The sequence below is a fragment of the Diceros bicornis genome, chromosome 36, assembly GCF_020826845.1.
Source record: "Diceros bicornis minor isolate mBicDic1 chromosome 36, mDicBic1.mat.cur, whole genome shotgun sequence".
Lineage (NCBI taxonomy): Eukaryota > Metazoa > Chordata > Mammalia > Perissodactyla > Rhinocerotidae > Diceros > Diceros bicornis.
In genome coordinates this window covers 32,866,751-32,888,587 of record NC_080775.1, presented here as the reverse complement: position 1 = coordinate 32,888,587, position 21,837 = coordinate 32,866,751, and the positions used below count along the sequence as shown (strand labels likewise).

The 21,837-nt window shown below is 37.7% G+C and overlaps 1 protein-coding gene across 3 annotated transcripts in view; it reads left to right on the top strand.

Annotated features, from left to right (window-relative positions):
- Positions 1-8,144: 8,144 nt before the first annotated feature.
- Positions 8,145-21,837, top strand: part of CUL2 (cullin 2) — a 92,458-nt gene continuing 78,765 nt past the window's right edge. The window contains exon 1 of one of the 3 annotated variants that reach the window (XM_058532768.1): positions 8,145-8,256. The gene's annotated coding sequence lies outside the window, so the exon portion shown is untranslated. Of the gene's footprint in view, positions 8,257-8,360; positions 8,491-8,645; positions 8,773-21,837 lie in introns of those variants that run through there. The other 2 variants (XM_058532767.1, XM_058532770.1) reach the window with 2 other exon arrangements.

Genomic DNA, 21,837 nt, shown 5'->3' with positions numbered 1-21,837 from the left:
CAGTGTCCATCCATGTTGTCACAAATGGCTGGATTTCATTGTTTCCTCAAAAAATCAAGGATAGAACTACCATATGATCCAGCGATTCCACTGCTGGGTATTTATCCAAAGAACTTGAAAACACCAATGTGTAAAGATACATGCAATTACATGCACCTCTGTGTTCATTGCAGCGTTATTCACAATAGCCAAGACTTGGAAGCAACCTAAGTGCCCATCAAGGGACGAATGGACATATAGGCTCTTTTAAATCTGCTTTGCTGGAACTTTTTATAAGGAATCTCACATTGAACTTCAAAGGCCTCTCGAGGCCAGGAAAGCCAAGCCAAGGACTTTGTCATCAGACTTCGCCTGCAATACCTACAGATTTGGGTGAATTCCTCTCTTCTTGAGGTTTCCCCAAAATATTTCGAGGTTCCTTGTACCTGCCAGATAAGTGACATTCTTTACTTATCCTGGTAAGTGCTGCTTGGAACATAAGGTACCAGGCCAATATTTCCACGTGGCTTTATTCCATAAAGTCGAATCTTCATTCCTCAAAAGCCATATGGTTATATCGCAAATATGATGTTCCAGTCACAGCCTTGGTAATATAACCAGTGTTTCCAATTGTGTCCTGTTACAAGGAGAACAGATTCTTATTGAACTTATGCAAATAAATATATTGCCATAAAATAAGAATATTTACTTACTAAGAGTTTTCAAATTCTGGAGGGATAAGGTAGAGAGAAAAAGATAAATATTTCAATTTTGCTTACAAAAATATCATTTACCAAATTGCCATAATTCATAGCTAGCTCAGAAGAAAAGAGAAAAAGTTTTCCTTAAATCTGAAAAAATAAAACATTAAAAATTCAGCAATACTTCAAAGGAAAAATCATGAAAATTATAATCATCCTTATCAGTTCATTCAGTCCTGTGTAATCAATTTTTGATCCCAATCTTTTTGTTAGCAGCTTCATGAATTCATCAGTCTCTCTATCAGAGTTGTGTAATTTCTTACCCAGTTCAGTTCTATGATCAGAAAGTTTGTCAGAAGCTGTGTTCTAGAGTAAGCGCCTGAGCCCTGGCCGTGGACTTCTCTGAAGATGAAACATATTTCGTAGAAGCACCAGAGCAAAGAAGTAGGTCTGTAAACAGCAAGACCTCAAAATGGCAATTGACAAAGAAATGTGGTTGATTTTGTGACATACAACACTTTAAATAATAATAACCAGAATTATGACTGATAACCAGGACGGATCAGAATTTTAGTAATGTTAGACAATTTCAAAACACCTCTATCAATAACATTCACCTACATAATACCACCTAAGAAGGTTTATCATAAACACATGATCAAGTGTGAAAACAATGTTCAATATGAAATAATCAAGGGCAGACAGAGTTAAAATAGTCAAAAAAACCTTAAGAGAGAGAAATCTCAGTCCTTTTGAACATAGGAAATTATTTTAACAAAACATAGATTTTCTGTCTTTTAGGTAGACTTACTCAAAGGTAAAGGAAAACCTTTTATGGCCTCTTTACCAAGTTCAAGAAAATTATTCTTTTAAGAGAAAGAAGACCAAGTTTTAATTTTGCACCAGCTTACTTTTGACATTAAAACTTATTTACTTAATTGGATTTAGTTTTAATCTTAGCCAACTTGACCATGTATAAAACTCCTTTTCCAGAATTTTTCTTCCACAAACCTTCTATAACTTTCATTTTACCTTCAGAATTTGTTTCATGCCTTCCTTTATTCTCTTCTAGTACTTTGGGACAAATTTATCTTTCTTAATCAACCAAACAAAATATTTTCATTCTTTGTACCTTCTTTATACATTACTTTCCTTGTACACAGACATATTTTTCTTAATTTTTAGTAGCTTTAATCACATATACTAATTAGAAATTTTAACCTTTAGAAACCTTAATTTTTAAGTAAAAACTAAGTAAGCAATTATAAACTTTCTTTTACATTAGTATCTTGTGGCTTGGAAAATTTATAAACACTTCATAACTTCTAGAAACATGTTACTTTATAGCACAATCTTTTAATAAAACACAAGACATGTTTACTAATAGACCCAAAACACCTTTTAGTTTTTCTGTAATAAGCCAAAAGTAGATAAACCTATATTTAGCAATTAATGTCTAATATCTTATTTTATTTGGAAATGATCTAGATACTCAATGAATTTTTATCATAAAATTTAGCAAAACTCTAAAGTTTTAAGTCACCAAAAAGAGTTTGGAAGCTGTAACCACCATAACACATAATTATTGTTCAAAGTTTACCCAACATTTATCTTTTTCATATCTATTTAGTTACTTGTTCCCAATAATTATTTAGATCGCCTACAAGACTTCATAAGACATTAGATAAAATTAGCCATCATTTAAGTTATTATTTTTGTTAACTAGTTTTGTAATAGAAATAACATGAGTTTTTCTACAAAATTTCATGTGAATTTCATCACCTCTTATACCTCTAAACATAGTTTTCATTAAGACTTTTATCAATAGGTCTTGGTCTTATAATTTTGGACAAGGGAAGCATTCCCAGTCAGACATTTTAAAACATACTCAGGCAAAGTTGATATAACCTTTTTATATAAAATTAGCTCAAACATTCCAACCTTTGTAATCTTATCAACACTTACACTTTTACATGTTCTCAATTCAATTGTAACCTGAGTCAGGGTCTTAAGGCTAGTCAAATTTTTCCCTTCTTTTTCTGGCCTTTTCTTAGGTACCAATTAGACAATTATGTTAGAGCTCTCAAAACATTTTTTCCCCCCCAATTTAGAAGTTTTTCCAATTTAAATGATCCATCATCTGGCCACATTGACAAGTGGGATCTTAACCTTAACAGCGACTCCTCCCAAGCTTTAACTATGGACGCAAGAGAGGTTCCCAAAAGAGAACCAGAGAATTCAAGCCCCAAAATAAGAAAGCACAAAAGATGACAAAAGCCCCTTATAAAGTAAATGGGACCCCTTATGATAAACTTCCCTGAGAGCAGGCACAGCCGGACAAAGAGAGTTTCTCGGAACCCCAGTCTGCATGACTGGCCAACAAGGATGCACGCCGGTACGTACATTTTCCGGTTGGCGGAGACCAGAAAGGTCACAAAGCCAAGCTCACCAGACATAGAACAAGACAAAAGCCCAGATGACAGGCTTATAGAAAGCACAACAAGAGAGACAGAGACAAAGACTGTTTCTGGGAGGAAAAGGATCAATTATCCAGTGGGTACCCAACCAGATCCAAGAGTCGCTGAGTCTGAGAAGCTAGCTTCACCAATATTTTCTCCTGTCAATCTAAATTTAGAAAGAGAAAACTCACCACTCTCATTTCCATTGGACCCCGCAGGCAGATATCCGGGAGATTGACATGGTAAGGACTCTCACCTCCTGCCAGCTCTTGTCAGGGTCCGAGATCTCCCCACTGCAGTCATCCAGGAGCGAGCTGTGTCCAGCCAGTGAAATTTTTGCCCCACGTTGGGCGCCAAAACTGTCAGGGGAGAGGGAGAATCCCCTTCCGCCCTTTCTCTTCTGGTTCTTCTGGCTGGCCAAATAATTAACAAGACAGGTCAGCAGGAGAAAATAATACCAAGTTTAATAACATGTATACATGGGAGAAACCAGGGAAACTGAGTTTCTCAACACAATCAAGAGATTCTCGCCTTAAATACCAGCTTCAGCTAAAGACAAAGGAGGATGTTGGGGGTGGCGGGAGTCAGTTAAGGGAGATTACCAGAAAAGCACAGTAAACAAGAGTAAGGTTATTATGCAGATTTAAGGCCTCACCTTCCACATTGATAAGTTTATAGAAATGAGGTCATCCCTCCTCTTCCCAATACAGAGAGGGAGATACCTTTACAAATGGAGATTTTCCCTTATGAATGTAAATGTTTGTCTGGCAACTCCTTGCAGGGCCACCTAGAGAATATGGCCAGAGACAGAATTTTTGATAAGATGGGCTCGTTGGTGCCTTCCTATGGTAACATCTGTTTTACATTGTATTACCAGCATCAGATAGTAACTCCTTCCTGGAACAGGTCTTCTATGTTAAATTCTTTAGGCAGTTAGTGGGGGAGGTCAAATGTCTGTCAGAGAAAACAATCAAGGTAAAGAGACATATTTCAGGGTGGCCAACTCTTGATCTCCCATATCCTACTGCTTCACTTTCTTGCTCACATTTTTCTAGCTTTGGCTAGTGGGAGCTCTTTCAGTTGCCTCCTGTAACCTTTGACATACCCTCACCAATGTGGATGTTTTTATTTTTGAGCACTTCCTTACTTTCTTACACTACAAGATTCTCCCGGCTCATCTTGTGTATTTCCTGCCCCAGCCCTACAGTCAGATATTTCTCCAAAGAGGAGTCTTGCATTTTCTTTTATAAGCACAACACAGCTCTTTGGTTAGCTACTCCAAACATGAAACCTGTTCTTCAATATCTCATTTGTTTTAGTTTACTAGAAGCAAAAGGTGGAAAAATATTTAATAAATGATATAACCAGGAAATGCAAATTCCTAGTAAAGATTTAAGAAAAGATGATTCAGATTTAGTATATAGAATATAAAAATGAGACAAATTATTTGAAATCATAAATATCGCAGCAAAATCAGGGCTCTTTGGATTTTATATCTATAAAGGAAGCTTATAAAGACAGCAAGTAGTTCTGGTTGGACTCCTCAAATAATTAGTACAGGGAGATTATGAAATGAACTTGGAAATTTTTGAAAGAAAAAATTATGTATACTCACAAATAGAGAATGAATAGAAGTGGATATACTTTGTTTACCGATTTATGTAATGACATTTTAAGATTTCTACTTAAAATATTTTTCATTAATTTTCCTCTTTAAATACTAATTTATAAATTACTCTGCCTGACTAAAAATTATTTATGTTCTCATAAAGATCAAAATCAGGAAGATTTTGAAGTAGCTGGCTACAAAATAGCATATCTATAATATGACCTGATTTGTGTCAAAATATTTAATAATATTCATAGAAAATATCTTGAGGAGTATTTATCAAGCTACACATGGTTATTTATCTCTGTAATATTGGTAGTTTTTTGTTTCTTTTTTACAAAAAAGCATTTATTACTTTTGAAGTCACAAAAAATATAAAGGAATTCAATAAACTTTACACAAAGCCAAAACACATTTTTAGAAATATATGTAATTTTTTCTAAAAAGTAAAACAAAGAAAAGATTCATGGATAAACTAGAGTTTGAAGTTTGGTTTGGAGGTAAAGACCAACCATTGCTTTAAAGTGGTGGCTTGAAGTGTTGGCCAGAAAGGAAACTTTTTTTTCTTGAAGGAAGTTGCAATCTCAATTTAATGTTAGGGGCTTGGATGCTATAACTTTTTTAGAAATGTCATTTCCCTATTATATAGGTTGAATAAGTTAGGAAGAGGTGAGAAGTCTCTGAATTTAGAAATAGTGGGGTGTTATGGCCATTCATGCTTGGCACCCTTTGTGCTAGTCCACATCTCCAGCTAGAGTTCAAAAGGAAAGTGGTGAGAGCGGATGCAGTTCATGAGTTAGAGCAGGGGTTCTCAAACTTTTGGTCTGTGGACCACTTTACACTCTTAACAATTACTGAGGAACTCAAAGAACTTATGCTTGTGTGGGTTATATGTATCAATAGGTACCATATTAGAATTAAAAAGAGGATTTAAAAAGCCCTATTTATAAATTAAAAAATAATAAACCCAAACACATTTTAACATAAATTGCAAAGTTTTATGAAAAAAAAAACATATCTTCTAAAATAAAAAAAATTTAGTGAGAAGAATGGCATTGCTTTGCATTTTTGCATATCTCTAATGTCTGGCTTAATAGAAGATAGCTAGGTTCTCCGTGGTTGAAGTACATGAAGAAAATAGGAGGCCTTAGTAGGAGAATTTAATGGTCTTTTTGGATAACCGGTGTGTATTCTTCTCTGATACTACAGAAAATTTGACAAGTGGTAGTTTCTTAAAGATTAGTTGCCATGAGGAATCTGAAACCATATCAAGTCACCTGTGTACTCGGCTTTTTTTGTGTGTGTACACACACACACACCCCTATCTACCAATTGGTCTCTCTTGTATTTTGAATGGATCTTTTATCCATGTGTGATTTTATAACATCCTGCATTGGTCATTTGGAAAATACTGTTTTATTGTGTCATGTAGATCTTCCATATGTTGACATATCTCATCATACAATATCAAAAAGTCATATTCATTAATAGCACTACAGTCTCATCAGAAAAGTCTTTAAGCTATCAAGCTTATAGTGGTGAACACAAGTTACCCAAATTTTCAAATTTCACTTGAAAGCTAAATTTTATCATTGACAACAAATACTCTCAGCTGTCTTGCTTGAAGTATTAAGCTCACTTCATTCATTTTGGAGAAATATTTGTCAATTACCAAGTCAGAGTAACATTAGTTTATCTGTTGTTCTTTCAAGGAAAAATGGTGTTCCATGACAAAAGCAGCTAGGTCAGCTTGCAACTCAGCTACACAAATGTTTTTCTTCAAGACAACCATCCTACTTTGGTATGGAGCTAAAGTGTGTACTTCCCATTTCTTCACACAGAATATTAGAAAGAGGTGTACTCACGGCTGAAATTTATAAAATTAATACTTTTTACTACTTCATCAAGGATATTCCTAAATAGATATTCTAAAAAACTGGTTTGGCAGTGTGGAGTGGAGTGTGTGGCAGCAAACAATACTGTGATCCATTGACCACTGGGACAGTTTTGTGCAACCCTCTTGGTTCCCGCTAAGGCAACTTCAGGGGTGTTACTACTGCTTATCACCATAAGTGTAAATGTGATAAAAAAGATAAAAAACATGTTGTATCATTATGAAGATTGTTTTTAACCTTGGGACCCCTGGAAAGGTCTTGGAGATTTCCAGACATCTGAGGACCACACTTTGAGAATTGTTGAATTAAAAAATGGAAAACATGGGGCTGGCCTGGTGCCATTTAAGTTTCAACGCTCTGCTTAGGTGGCCAGAGAATCTCGAGTTCAAGATCCCAGGCGCAGATCATCACACTGCTCATCCAGCCATACTGTGGCGGGGTCCCATATAAAGTAGAGGAAGATGGGCACGGATGTTAGTCCAGGGCCAATCTTCCTCAAGCAAAAAAAGGAGGATTGGCAATAGATGTTAGTTCAGGGACAAGCTACCTCACACACACACACAAAAGATGGAGAACATGTGAGAAAAAAGGTCATATAATGGAAACAAACCATTGAACTGAATTTAGTATATAATAACTTTATTAAAATAAAGTGTACAGACTTCAAGTGCCATGAGAAGGAGATAAGAGATTGCTTCTTAAATCTTAAAGAGTGGTGGGATTTATCACCTTAGGAGACAGGATTTAAGTGGGCCTTGAAGGATCAGTACAAATAGTCTGAAGAAAGGGTTGGAAGGGAAAGTCTTGCTCAGAACGTACAAATGAAGAACAAGACTTTGACCACTGAGATATGAAAGACAAATAAGGAATAAAGCCAGGCTTTCGTTCTCTTGTGGTTCTGTGTAAATGAGGAGATGACTAGTAAATCTATATTTTCATCAACATGACCAAATTGTAAGGGAGGAAAACCCTTTCCAGGGATATGATAGTGCTGGTGGTGGGGAATAAGTGCTCAAGACTGTGAAGAGAAGTTCCTTTAACGAAAATACATTTATGTATCATTATTTGTCTATTGATTAAAAACCCACTAGAAAAGGAGTCTGTCAAAGGGAAAAGCAGTTTTGCTGATATATTTTTGATCATTTGAAAAGCCCATGGAAGCGTGTGGCAAGGAGGCTGTGGTGTCTCAGAATATTCACGTAGCTCTGAAACAACTCACAGGAAAATACTTTTGTTGAAAACGCCTTTCTGACACTTTTCGTCAGCGAGTAGCCGCCAAACTTGGAGGGCCCTGACTACAGCCTGGCGCTTGCCTCGTTAACAATCAGCACCGCACGCAGCCCCTTTAGAGACTGCTCCCCGAGGCCTTTCGCCATGCACTAAGCCGGGCTCCCTGCGCTTGCCGTACGCGGACCCTACCACTGCTAGCGGAGGGGGGTTTGGAAGTGGCGGAAGGGAGACCGGAGGGAGGGTGTCAGGGAAAGCCGGCCGCCCGGAGAACGGCCGTTTCACGGACCCCGTAACCAGCCCGTCCTCCCCTCCCCCTCCCCACGCCACGTCCCGTCCGGGAGCGGCGGCGGCCTTGGCTTTGCGGCGTTCGCGCGCGGTGGCAGGTGAGCGTCGGGCGCGCGGGCTCCCGGGCTGGGCTCCCCCCGCGTCTCCGGGCCGGTGGCGGCGGCCGGCGGGGAGGCGGCCTCGGCGCACAGTAATGGCAGCGCTGTGAGCAGGGGACGCGAGCTGACAGCCGCCGCCGCCGCCCACCCTCCTCGCCGGGGCTTCGTCCTTCACGCCTTCGGGCTGCCTCCCCCTCCCCTTGTCCCCTGCCCCTTGTCCCGCTTCTGCAGCAGGTAACCCCGCTGAGGGTCGGGGAGCCGGGCTGCAGGCGCCGGGAAACTTCCCTTCCCGGTTCATGGGTGGCGAGGACGGGGCGGAGGAAAGGAATTGGGGGCGAGGAGCGGGGAGGGGGAAGGATGCAGGGGGCGGCCAGCGAAGACGGTGTCCTGTGAGTGACCCCGGCTCCCTGGAGCGCTGACCCCTGAGCCCGGCCGCCCCCTGGACTGGATCCCGGGCCTCCCCAGCCCGGCCTTGGCCGCCCCTCCCTCGGCCCCATTTTCCTCCGAAGGAGGGAGGTGAGAGTGCGTGGACTCCTCTGCTTATTTACGGGCTCCCACGGATCCACAACTCTGTGTGTCTGGGTTGGGGGTGGGGAGGAGGGCATCAATTTCTTACATCCTTACCACGAGTATTTTCACTTTTGTTTCCGCCGACAGGGAAGATTGATAGCTTTGGGGAGCAGTATCCTAAGGGCATCCGTCTCAACACTTAGGATCTGTGAAATAAGAGCCTCAGACTCTCTTTAGAGCACTTAGTTACACACTGGGGAGTCTGGACCATCCCTACCACCCCACGAATGCGTGCATGTAAATAAAACATCTGTGAATTGCAGGCTGTTGTTATTGTTAAATCCTCTCTTTTCCCCCATGGATTACTATTACCAGTAAAAGGGCAGCACCTTGGAAGTTTAAATTTTGAAGATAGTAAGATATAAACTACTGACATTCGCTGTAGGCTAACTTTACAATATAAAAATCTTTGAAAGAGACCTGTGCCAGACCTACATTCATAGTAAAATATGGGAAATAATCACCTTGTTCTGATTGATTACTGACTACTTAATAGACATTTAAAAACACTTAAAAGCCTGTTCCCTTCCCTTTAAAATGTCACATTCTTTTCCAAGATAGACAAATGAGCAAAATTGGTTATACTTGGCCTGTTTTGCCCAAATACAGTGTTTGGAAGACTCTTCCAAAAGAGTCATAAATGAAATAACAGATGGACACAGCGTTTTGAGTTATCCTTTTTTTTTCAGATGCTGTTTATAAGTTGGGGGAACATTTCTACACTGTGGGTGCACATAGTGTGTGAAAAATGCCTTTTCTTTGTATTTGAATGTGTCCGTGCATCTGAAGTACTCTTGGTTCACTCTCCCCCCTCTCTGATGATTTTTGGTGTTTTATAAATGTGAAGATAGTTTATCCATGTCTTTTATCCTCACCCATCTGTCACTAAATTAAATGTTGTGGAGCTTCTTTAAAGTCAGTTTTGCCTTATCTATCAGTTAAGTATTTATCAAGCACCTGGTTCGTATGCCAAGCATTGTTGCAGGCATTTAGGGAGACAGCAGTAAACAAGACACACTGAAATTTCTTCCCCCCTGGAGCTTTGATTCTGGTGGGAGAGGGAGAGACAGACAATAAATAGGAAATAAAAATATTTTCAGAGAATCACAAGTGCTATGAAGGAAATAAAATAGAGAGTTATGGTAGTGACTGGGAGAAGACTACTTCAGATGCTGTGGTCAGGAAAGACATGTCTGAGGTGACCTTTGACCTGATATCTGCGAAGGGAGAAGGATTTAGCGTTTGGAAGTCTGAGGGAAGAGTGTTCCTGTCTGAGAGAACAGCAAATGGAAATGCCCAGAGGTGGTATCGAGCTTGGGTTCAGCGAATGGGAAGAAGTTCATTAAAGGGGCATCCTAGTGAGAGCTAAGTGGGGAGGTCCTAGCCAGGGGCCAGGTCATGTGATGTCTTACTGTCCAAAGGAGTTTGGCTTTTATTCTTAAAGTACATTGAAAAGCTATTGGAATTTTTGTAAGGCTGGGAGTGATGTGGTCTGACTTAGAATCTGACTGTTGGGAAGATTGGGTAAGAGGAGAAAAGAAAGACCAGTCACTACTCCTCTCAAAGCTGACTGAGTAGAGTAGTGACTGGAGTCAGTAAAAGAGATTTTGAGATATGTCTGGAGTTAAAGGTATTTACTGAACTTGTGGTTTGGCTGGGGGTGCAGTTGGTTGGGACAGGGGTGACTCCTGGGGTTTTGGCTTCAACTGGAGGATGGTGATGCCATGTATTGAGATGGGGAAGACGTGAGGGAAGCAGGTTGTTAGGGGGATAGAACTGGATTGGACGTGTTAAGTAGGACCTATTAGATGTTCAGGTAGAGGTGAGAAGTAGGCATTAGATATACAGGTCTGGAGTTTAGTGGAGAGATTAAGGAGTCATTCATTCATTCAACAGTTATTTTTCAAGCACCAGCTATGAACCAGGCAGTGGGGATATAGCAGTGAAAAAATAGACAAAAATCTCTGCCTTCAGGAAACTTAGATTCTAGTGAGGAGAGAAAGAGATGGAGAGTCATCAGCATTTATTTGTTGGTTTATTATAATTATATTTTGAATAAAAATTACATTCACATGATTCAAAATTTAAAGTGTGATGGGGGTATAGAATGAAAATCTCCCCTGTTTCTTGTCCCCCGTCTCCCAGTTTTCGTCTCCCAGTTTTCGTTGGAGCCAAGCAATGTTAGAGGTTTCTTACGTATCCTTCCAAAGATATGTTTTGTGCACATATAAGCAAATATGTATATATTCTCTCCACTCTGCAAAAGTGGTAGCATACTTGACCTGCTTTGACACCTTGTATTTTTTGGAGTATTAAATAGTATTTAAAAGTTATGAAACATGATGAGACCACCTAAAGAAAGAATGTAGAAAGAAGAGGAGAAAGCTCTGGGGCTCCGCAGCCTTTTCTGACTTGGTCCTGCCCGCTTTGAGTTTGGGACCAACTCTACATGGGATGTAGAGTTGTTAGAGTTGTTACTTTTCCTGAGACTTTTTTCAAAAGTTTGCACTGTTTCTTTTGTGTTCCACCTTTCTTATCTGCCTGTTCTCTTTATATACTGGAGAAATGTTTGATCGTGATTGAAAGCAGTGGTTTCATGTCTGTACTGTCAGTTGAATTCAGGCAAATTGACGACAGAATCAGCCCTTGAATCTTAATATTTTGAAGACTTTTGACTGGCTAGTGTTAAATCTTGGGAAAACAAGCAGAAATTTGGAATGTTATCATGAAATTTATAACAAGTTACTGATATTCGAGATATATGACTGAATCCTCTCAGTAATCAGTTAATAATCAAAATATCTGTTCAGAGAGTTCTGGCTTTTTGCCTGGGTTTGAATCTTAACGGTAGTGTTTCTATTACATTGCAGACGTTAGCATAATCCTTGTTACTATCTTTTTTTTGTGTGTGAGGAAGATCAGCCCTGAGCTAACATCCATGCTAATCCTCCTCTTTTTGCTGAGGAAGACCAGCTCTGAGCTAACATCTATTGCCAATCCTCCTCCTGTTTTTCCCCAAATCCCCAGTAGATAGTTGTATGTCATAGTTGCACATCCTTCTAGTTGCTGTATGTGGGACGCTGCCTCAGCATGGCTGGAGAAGCGGTGTGTCGGTGCGCCCCCGGGATTGGAACCCAGGCCGCCAGTATCAGAGCGTGCGCACTTAATCACTAAGCCACGGGGCCGGCCCCTCCTTGTTACTATCTTTCAGAATATCTAGATTCATTCTGTGTTATGCTTTGTATTTGGAAAGGCCTATTGGAGATACTAGAACAGTGCAGTTCCTTTGATTCTTAAAAGTTTTGGAACAATGAGTAGTGTTAAGGTCGTGATTTAGCATCTGCAACAACTGTTAACACGCAGTTGAACCCCGGTGATTGAGTCACCTTGGAGGAGGGGAGATGAAATATTTTCTCTAAAGTAAGCTTTATTACTTTGGAGAATTAAAAATCCAGACTCATATTGTGTTCTTTACTGAATTTATAATGGTTTTTATGTTGGTTGACATTTTGATTTTCAGTTTGCTGTCTTTAGCCAGATACTTTCTATATGAATTGATCCACCTGTTTTTTTCTGAGATTGTTCTTGATTTAAGAACTGTTTAGTTCAGTTTGATTTTTGTGGTTATTTTTGTTATTGTTACCTCTCTTTTATTCTATTTTGTCTGAGATTAAAGTAAGCAGCTAGTTTCTAGGTTGGGGAAATATAATCTTTGATAGAAGATATTTAAGGGTAGTTTTTGAAGTATTAGACACTAATTTCTGTGTATAAGGCTACCATATGAAATATGTGTAGTGAGTGTGTTAAGCTTACTTAAACTCTGTAAATGTATAGGTGTTAAGGTCCTATTTGAAGATTTTTAGTTATCCAAAGGATTTTCATTTATACACTTGAACATTATAAATGATTTTACTGTTGTTATTTAATCATTGGATTATGACCTGATTGTATGTGTGTGAGAATTTTTCATCAATCAGGTTGACATTTTATTATTTTTATTTCTCTTGCCAGCTGTAAGCTTCTTGAAGGCAACATCTCTAGCACCTAGTAGAAGTCTGGAATATAGTAAATAAGTATCTATTAACTCAATGACTTAGGTCTTGTTCTAACGTAGGCTACTTTTCAAATAATAAAATGTTGTATTTACCCTGTGTAAATATTTCTTGAATTTCTCAACTTTGTTTTAATTCAGTTGAAGGAGAGAAAGTACAGGATACTTAAAAATTTTTTTTTTATTCATTTTGAAATAATTTTAGACATGCAGAGAAGTTGCAAAAATGGTACAGAGAGCTCAGGTATACCCTTCACCCAGCTCTCCCTAATGTTAACAACTTATGTAACCAGAACACGGGGATCAAAACCAGGAAATTAACATTGGAAAAATCTATTAACTAAGCTACAGACCTTATTTGAGTCTCACCAGTTTTTCCACTAATGCCCTTTTTCTGTTTGAGGATTCAGTTCAGGATCAGACATTGCATTCAGTTGTTGTGTTTCCCTAGTCTCTTCTGATCTGTGACAATCTTTTCTAATCTTTCATGATCTTCACACTTGTGATGAGTGTGGTCAGTTATTTTGTAGATTGTCTCTCATTTTGGATTTGTCTGATGTTTTCTCACAATTACATTGAGGTTATGCATTTTATGCAGAAATACTGCAGAAGTGATGCTGAGTCCTGCTCAGTGAGTATTGAGTCCTACTCAGTGTATCATATCACAGGGTACAGGATGTCAGTATATCCTAATTGAGATGGTGTTAACTCTCTGGTGGTGAAGGCCGTGTCTGTCAAATTTCTGTGCTTGCAAGTTACTGTTTTTCTCTTTGTAATACTGGATATCTTGGGGAGGTTCTTTGAAACTATGCAGATATCCTGTTCTCCTCAAACTTTTGCCCACTTATTTCAGCATTCTTTGGTAGATCTTGCCGGTAACAATTATTTATAGTGGTGTTTGTGTGATGGTGATTTTATATTTTTCTCATATCCTTCTACATTTATTAATTGGAATTCTTCTATAAGGAGGAACTGTCCCTTCTCCTTATTTATTTAGTAATTTGTTTATTTCAACTTTGAGTCATAGATATCTGTCTTATTCTGTGGTTTATAATCTAATACTATCATTATTTATTTTGTTATTCAGATTGTTCCAGCTGTGGCCTTCAGATTGGCTCTTTGTCTTTTCAGTGTGCCCCCATCCTCATTTCTTTAGGAAGGCTCTTCCTATTTTCTGGTACCATAAGATGTTCCAGGCTCATCGTGTATTTTCCCTGCTGCAGCCCTGGAATCAATCACTTCTCCAAGGAGCTCTGGTTCCTTCTATTGGAGACTGGTATTTAGAAACCAAGATCGGGATGCTATGTGTGCTCATTGCTGCTGGGGTGTCATTGTTCCTAGGCCTTGTCAGTGGACAAAGCTAGAAATATATGTATGTATACTAATCCGTGCATACATAAACATCTGTATGTGTGTGCATGTGTATTAAAAACCATGAGTTTATACTGATAACTCCGATTTCAATCAAACACTATAGAGTTTATGCTAGTCATTCCTCTTTAGTTATAACTGCTATTTTCTGACAGAAATAGAGCATACTTTTATAATAGTTATAATAATCATGTAAGTAGTATGAAGTTACCAAAATAGTGAATAACGTGACAAGAAAAAGATCCCCAAGTAGTCCTGATCCTTAAGAAAAATTCTATGCTGTCTCTCAAAATATTTCTCTTTTGTTTGGTGAAAGTCTGTCTGAACCAAAAATAATGACATTTTGTCTTCATCATTCTAAATATTATTTTGATTAGTAAGCATCCAGTTAAAGTTTTTTAGAGAGCCCTTTGCACTGAGATTCAGATACTTTCTCTTGCATCTTGTCCGCGTAATCTGGATATTAAGCACTAAGAATAGGGACAGTAGGGACGGGGCCTTTTTTTTTTTTTTGTATTTTTTTAATTGTGGTAAAATATACATAACATAAAGTTTACCATTTTAACCATTTTTAAGTGTAGCATTCACTGGTTTTAATTTCACTCGCAATGTCATCACAACCACCACTACTGTCTATTTCCAAAACTTTTTCATTACCACAAATAGAAACTGCAAGCATTAAGCAGTAACTCCTCATTCTCCCTCCTGCTAGCACGTAGTAACCTCTAATCTACTTTCTGTCCTTATGAATTTGCCTGTTGTAGGTACCTCATATAAGTAGGATTGTACAGTATTTGTCCTTTTGTGTCTGACTTATTTGACTTGACATATGTCTTCAAGGTTCATCTGTGTTATAGCGTATATCTGAACTTTATTCCTTTTTATGACTGAATAATATTCCATTTATATATATACCACATTTTGCTTATCCATTCTTCTGTGGATGGGCACTTGAGTTGTTTCTACCTTTTGGCTATTTTGAATAATGCTGCAATGTACGTTGGAGACCAAGTATCTTGTCAAATCCCTACTTTCAGTTCCTTTGGGTATATACCTATGAGTGCAATTGTTGGACTCATGATAATTCTATATTTAGCTTTTTGAGGACCTGCTAAACTGTTTTCCATAGTGGCTGTACCATTTTACATTCCTGCCAGCAGTGCACAAGGGTTCCAATTTCTCCACATCCTTGCCAACATTAGTTATTTTCCATTTTTTCTTTGTTTTTAGAATAGCCATCTTAACTCATTGTGTTTTGGATTTGTATTTCCCTAATGACCTGTGATGTTGAGCATCTTTTCATGTGCTTGTTGGCCATTTGTATATCTTCTTTGGAGAAATGTCTATTCAGGCCCTTTGCTCATTTTCAAATTTCAAATTGGGTTTTTTGCTGTTGTTGAGGTGTAGTTCTCTATATACTCTGGATATTAATCTTTTATCAGATATATGATTTGCAAATATTTTTTCCCATGCTGTGGGTTGTCTCTTCACTCTGTTGGTTGTGTCCTTTGTTGCATGAAAGTTTTTAGTTTTGATGAAGACCAGTTTGTGTTTTCTTTTGTGCTTTTGGTGTCATATCCAAGAAATCATTGCTAAATTCAATGTCACAAAGCTTTTCACCTGTGTTTTCTTTTAAGAGTTTTGTAGTTTTAGCTCTTAAATATAGGTCTTTGATCCATTTTGAGTTAATTTTTGTGTATAATGCAAGTAAGGACAGTGTCTTTTGTGTGGATTATCGGTAGATGGCTTTATGTTGGCACTTATGGATAGATTGCTTCAAACTTTGACTAGCTTGGAAGTTAATTTTTAGAGGACTAAAACAAGAGCAGTTATAAAGATAATCGAGGATGAAGGAAATTATATGACATTATGATGAAAGGGATTGCATTTTTTCCTGTCTGAAACGGATAAACATTAAAATGAACTGCTTATGAGAAAAATGGAATGAAAGAAAGCCTTTTTAATAGGTAATATGGTAATAAAGTATGAGAAAGAGTGAAGGCATAAAGATATCAGCAGTAGTACAGTTTTGGTCTTCATTAGATTCAAAAGCATGGATGGAAAAGTAAAATTACAGAAAAGAGTAGAAGATAATATTACTTCATCTTAGCATTGTTCAGCACACTTGAAATATATTTACAAATATTGTCTTGTATACTATTTTTATGTTGTGCAGATGGAGAAAATGAAGAAACAACTAGCCTAGGATCACATTGTCACTGATAGAGCCAATTTAGAGTATTAGTTTCTTGATTCACAATATTTTCATTTTTGAGACCAGTATTTTTTCTTTTTATTTTGTTTATGTTTTGACATCCAGCAGAACTTCCTCGGCCACCCTAAGATACTCGGCTTTTTGGGTGCAACTGCCTTCTTCTAGAGGGCTGCACTGTCATCCATCCGTTTCCTCTGGGCCAGCTCTAGTTTCTACAGTGGCGAATAACAGAGAGGCAGTAGAGGCAGTGGATGAGAGCTTCGATGAAGCCAGACAGATCCAGGTTCAAGTTCCAGGTTTTCTAGTTAATAGTTATGTGTATTTTACCCTAATTTTCTAAATGTCAGTCTCTTCATCTTTAAAATAGGGAGTATAATAGTAGCTTTCTTAGGATTATTCTGAGGAATTAATGAGATAATGGATATAATGTGTTTAGCATTGTTTCTGGAATATATGTGGTTAATAAAGGCTTGCTCCTGTTATTACTATTGTTCTTCACAGTTCTGTAATTAGATGCTGTTGTGATGATGGTAGTGTCCCTCCTATGGGAAAGTGGGTGTCATTATGTCGCATTTACTTTTATAACTTGCTATGTTGGGTTGCCTTTATTCTTTACCTTATGGGATACTTAAGTGAAAGGATGGCATTGTAAGACATTGTGTTTTTCATACTGAAAGCTGTCTTTGGGATTTTAAACAGGAGGTGCTCAGCAAAGTTGATATGTATCTGCCATAGCTGTTTCATCTTTTTCTATTCTCCCATGTCTGTGTCTTCTGTAGCAGTGCCAGGACGTAGATGGAAATTAATATATTTTATAGAAGTTGGTGAATAGATTAATTTGTCTGGAGCAAAGGACCAGTTGAAAAATAGTGATAAAGTTGATAAGAATTGGAAGGTGAGGCGAGGACTCTGGATTTTACTATAGTCGATTAAAAAAACCACTAGATGGGGCTGGCCCAATGGTGTAGTGGTTAAGTTTGTGTTGGCAGCTTGGAGTTCGAGGGTTCAGATCCTGGGCGTGGACCTACGCACCACTTATCAAGCCATGCTGTGGCAGGCATCCCACATATAAAGTAGAGGAGGATGGGCATGGATGTTAGTCCAGGGCTGGTCTTCCTCAGGAAAAAGAGGAGGTTTGGCAACAGATGTTAGCTAAGGGCTAATCTTCCTCACAAAAAACAAAACAAGACAAAAAAACCTGCTAGAAACCAGTTACAGTGTGATCTCCCTCCTCCATAAAATCGGTGTAACCCCATAACCAAAAGAAAGAAAAAAACACAGATAAAGCAAAGGAAATTATCACTAATCTTAGCATTTTAGCCTTATATTAGTGAGAAAAGATTTAAATCCAAGGTTTTTAGATTATATGACTTAATTTAGCTCTCAAAAGAATAGGATAATAAATATTGCAAGTCATTGGGTAGTGCAAAGACAGGATGATTAGAGTAACCTTTTAAAATATTTGGATAGAAGACCAAGCCTAGAAAAAAATGTGCTCTTAATGTTTTGATTATTTGTGAAGAGGCTGGTTGGTCACAGCTTTGTCTGGCATGCGTGCCAAAGGGGGCTTGCCCACCCATGAGAGCCTCAGACAAATTCAGGTTTTCTAGCTCATCCGAGGTGCATATATGAGAATAGTTGGTTTTTAAGGCTAGTTGGTGTCTTCAATTCCTTGCTTAGATTATTAAAAAAAGAAGAAAAGGGATTTGGTGGTTACCAGGGGGAAGGGGGTTGGGGGGTGGGCGCAAGGGGTGCAGGGATGCGTTTATATGGTGACTAGCAAGCAATAATGTACAACTAAAAGTTCACAATGTTATAAACTATTATGACATCAATAAAATAAAAAGAAGAAAAGGGAGAAAGCAAGTGAAAAAGACATTAAACTTCAGGCTGATAAGAGTGATGTAAAAACTTGAAGTACAGTCTGTATAGACTTGTGGGAGAATCTCAAGTTCATTGAGGAGAGGACAGTCTTTAACTCTGGACAAGTGGGTTTATTTTGGAAGCAAATGCCTTCTATAACTTACTTATTGTAGTATAAGTACATTCCGTACTCCCCACTCTCCCCCGTCACTTTTTTTGAGACTTGAAGATTTTCTTCCTGTAGTATACATTTTGCCAACTGGGACTGATGACAGACCACTGTATTTCTCTTTGCTGGTGTTTTTCCCCAGCTTCCTCCTTTTTTTTTTAGACATACTAGATGTACTAGAAATTCTTACATAAGAAAGTCATATGATGGAAGTGACATTTGTGGAGTATTTGGAGCTCTGTGGGTCAAATCTTAATGCAACAAAAAGCACTGTACCTCAAGCCTCCAAATAACAATGATATCTCTTGGCTATAGCTAAATGGCTCACCCAGTGATACAGAAGATGAAAGTGTCTAGATGCATTCTTGGAGCTTATTTTCATATAAAATCATGGTAGCATTTTTGTCAGTGTGCACCAGAGGCAGCTTTGGAAATGGAAAATATTGCAAAGTTAATAATGCCGTTTATTGAGTGTTAAGCATTTTCCTTATTTTGTATATTTAGAATATAATATGCTCTAAGCCCACTAAATGTCATTTTAAAAATTACGGTATATTGACTTATCTGAAGTTAGTTTAGGCCGAATATTATATTTTATTGGTAATTTTTGGAATGGCCAAATTTTTACTGCTGGTAATGATCGATACTGAAATAAAAACTTACCATCAGTAGTTTGTTTTGTTTTGTTTTGTTTTTTACTAAAAAGGGAATGACAATTTTAAATGTTTGGCCATTTACATTTTTGATAATTATACTTTTGGAAGGCAACTGAAATGTGGCACACCGAAACATTTATCAGTAGGTAAGCTGTAGTCACACTCATCAGTATGTTAAACATGGTTGTACATTTTACTAAAATAGTTTATACTTCAAATATTTATCTAATTATGTACTAACTTCAGTTCTATACTTCGTATGGAATGTTTTGAGATTCTGTAACTGCTTTACCTGCTGAAATGTAATTATCCAATCACTTCGTTATATGAAAAATGTCTAAGTGAAGAACAGTCTCACTGCAAATTAAAATCCATCTGATCTTGGCAAAGTTATACCTTTTTTATTTTTGCTATTACTTGTAACTTTGTTTTTTAAGACATTTTTTTGGGGTGAGAATTTTGTCAGGCCGTGTTAACACATCGTACTTTGGGGCAGTACCATGTTGTTTTGGAGCTCTCTCTCAACCTCGGAAACCTGAAACTCACTGGAAAGTTAAGATTCTCAGGAGAAAGGAAAGAAGGTTAGTGACAGGTCAGCTTTTAATTTTCTGAGGAGTGAAGTATGTGTAATAAGGAGAAAAACTTAAAAAGCAAAAGCAATTTTAGAACGTTTCTATTAGAAATCTAGATAGCTTATCAATTTGATTTTCCTCATTGCTTCTTTATTCTTATTTTTGCCTTAGGTTACCTGGCTATGCTCTTAGAACTGGTAACTGATATATTTTTTTTTTTTTTAAATTTTTTTCCCCCAAAGCCCCAGTAGATGTATGTCATAGCTGCACATCCTTCTAGTTGCTGTATGTGGGACGCGGCCTCAGCATGGCCGGAGAAGCGGTGCGTCGGTGCGCGCCTGGGATCCGAACCCGGGCTGCCAGCAGCGGAGCGCGCGCACTTAACCGCTAAGCCATGGGGCCAGCCCTGGTAACTGATTTTAAAGTCTTTGTGGTCAGAATAATAGTCAAACATTTACTGAATTTAATGGGAAAGCTGTCAGAGTGATAAATTAAGAAAGCACAGAGTTTTTTTTCTTAAACAATAAAATATTTGATACTAATGATTGTAAGTTAAAGTCTTTGAGGAATTTTGAGCAGAGGGTATGATATAATCCGATTTTCATTTTGGAAAGCTTACATTGGCCACGGTATGTGGAATATACCCGGGGGCAAAAGAGGATACAGGCAGGTCATTTAGGAAGCTATGGCAGTAGTCAGGTAAAACGTGATGGTTTGGATTAGGGTGATGTCAGTGAGAATGGGAACAAGTGGATGGATTCAAGAAGTGGTTAGAAGCTAGAGTTGACAGGACTTATTGATTGATTGGATTGATTTGTAGAGGAGAGTGAGAGAGAAATCAAGAATGATTAGTAAAATTTCTAGCTTGAAGAGCTAGGTGGATGACAATGTACCATTTACTGAGATGTGGAATACTGGAAAAGGATGGACATGTTGGTTTGAGGGGTCAGGTTTATTGAGGTTTAACTTACACATAGTAAAGTTCACCCTAAAAAAGATTTACAGTTCTTTGAACTTTGACAAATTTATATGGTCATATAACCACCACCACCACCACAATCAAGATATAGAATATTTTATCACCCAAAAGTTTCCTCTTACTTCTTTGACAACCAGTGATCTGATGTATGTCCCTATATCTTTGCCTTTTCCAGAGTATCATATAAATTGAATCATACAGTATATAGCCTAATGAGTGTCTCTTCTTTCACTTAGCACAGTACTTTTGAGAATCATCTGTTGTTGGACATGTATCAGTCATTTGTTCCATTTTATTGCTGAATAGTACACCATTGTGTGAATGTACCACATTTTGTTTTTCCATTCACCGGTTGATGGACATTTGGTTTTCCAGTTTTTGGCAGTTATGAATAAAGGTGCTCTAAAAATTTGTGTTCAGGTCATTTCTCGTGTATAAATACCCAGAAATGGAATTGCTGAGTCACGTGGAAAGTGTATGTTTAATAAAAACTGCCTAAGTGGTTATTTCATTTTAAATTTCCACCTGCAGTAAATGCGAGTTTCAGTTGCTCCTTGTCCTCATCAGTACTTGATACTATCATATTTTTGCGCCATTTTAATAAGTATATAGTGGTATCTTGGGATTTTAATATGTATTTCCCTAATGACTAATGATGTGGAGCATATTTTTATGAGCTTATTTGCCATCAGTATTTCTGAACTGTCTGTTTGGGTCTTTAAGCCGTTTGTTAATTGAGTTGTATGTTTTCTTATTATTGAGCTTCGAGAGTTCTTTATATATTTTGGGTACCAATCCTTTATATGTGTGATGTATCTGTCCTATATCAGATATGTATTTTACAGATATTTTCTGCAGCTGCAGGTTGTCTTTACATTATCTTTTCTCTTTTTTTTAATTGAGATGTGGTTGACATATAACATTATATTAGTTTCAGGTGTACAACATAATGATTTGATATTTGTACAGTATATATTGCAAAATGATCACCACGATAAGTCTAGTTAACATCTCTCACCATACTTAGAAAATTTTTTTCTCTTATGATGAGAACTTACAAGATTTAGTCTCTCTTAGCAACTTTCAAATACGCAATCCAGTATTATTAACTATAGTCATCATGCTGTACATTACA